At 20.1% G+C, this 1,532-nt stretch overlaps 1 pseudogene; it reads left to right on the top strand.

Annotated features, from left to right (window-relative positions):
* The first annotated feature begins 341 nt into the window (after positions 1-341).
* LOC139426075 (NADH-ubiquinone oxidoreductase chain 2-like) lies at positions 342-1,224 on the top strand (annotated as a pseudogene).
* Positions 1,225-1,532: the final 308 nt, after the last annotated feature.

Raw genomic sequence — 1,532 nt, 5'->3', positions numbered from 1 at the left:
AAAAAAAAAAAAAAAGTATAATAGTCATAGTATAAATATACTTGATGATTAATCTATAACTTATTGCAGTAATTAATAAATTATTTGATTAACGTACCTTTATTAATTAAGAGTTTTAATATAATATATTTTAAATTTTTATTTTTCTCAAATTATATTTATGCGCATATCATTATATGTACTTTGAGGTATATATCTAATTAAAAAATAAAATTAAGTAAGCTAATGAAGCTAATGGGTTCATACCTCATAAATGAATAATTATTTTAAGACCTTCTGTTTTCATATTTGTTATAATATATATTACTAGATTTGTTTTGGTATTATCTTGTAAAGATTGATTTCTGATTTGGTTAGGTCTAGAAATCAATATAATTAGATTTATTATAATAATTTATATAAAATATAGCATATTAAATATTGAGTCTTGTATAAAATATTTTTTTATTCAGAGATTAGGTTCAGTAATATTACTAATTTTTATATATATAAGAATGGAAATATTTTCTTATTTGGGTAGAGTATTATTATGTTATAAAATTGGAGGGGGGCCTTTTTATTTTTGATTTCCTTCTATTTGTAGAAGAATTAGATGGTGGTCTTGTTTTTATTTGATAACTTTTCAAAAATTGATTCCTATGATATTAATTTCTTTATTTATTAGAAGACTAATTTGAGTATTAAGAATAATTAGATTGATGGTTGGAGTAATAGGAAGAATGAATCAGGTTGAAATAAAACAATTGATAGCTTTTTCTTCAATTCACCATATTGGTTGAATATTATTAAGATTCATAGTAAGAGATATATTTTGAATTCCTTATTTGTTTATTTATTCAATTATAATATTAGGATGAATTATATATTTGGATAATGGAGTAGTAAATAATGTGATGGATTCTGTTAAATTTGAAAATAAATGGATTATTTTATTAGTTTTATTAAATTTAGGTGGGGTTCCCCCCTTAATAGGATTTTTTTTAAAATGATGGTCATTTTATTATTTTATATTATATGAATATAGAATTATACTATTATTATTGATATTTTCTGTAATTATATTATATATCTATTTTCGAATTATATATGATTTTGTATTAGGAGGTAGATTTATATATTCATGAAATTTAAAAATGAAAATTAGTAGTTGGTTATATTATGATGTTATTATTTTAATAAGTTTTTGTTTAGGGTCTATACTATGTATACTATATATATAAAGAATATTAAGATAATAATTCTATTAGCTTTCAAGGTTAAAAGTACTTCACATATATATATATATATATATATATTTACTAATTATAAATACTGATTTACATGCTGTTATGTCCTTAAATTTTCAGTTATAAATTGTGTGCATAGTTTTGAATTTGAAAAAAGGACCATGAGAAGAAAGCATCAAAATTTCAAAAAGTGGGAGAATGAAATATTTTTTTTCATTCGTGTTCTATTTGAAATTTAAAAAAATCACTTATTAAAGAGCACAAATAGCATTGTTTAGATTATAAAAGAAAATCTTAAATTATATA

This window comes from Parasteatoda tepidariorum, chromosome 1 (assembly GCF_043381705.1).
Source record: "Parasteatoda tepidariorum isolate YZ-2023 chromosome 1, CAS_Ptep_4.0, whole genome shotgun sequence".
Lineage (NCBI taxonomy): Eukaryota > Metazoa > Arthropoda > Arachnida > Araneae > Theridiidae > Parasteatoda > Parasteatoda tepidariorum.
Note: the sequence above shows the minus strand (reverse complement) of the source record. Positions and strands in the feature narration are given on the sequence as shown.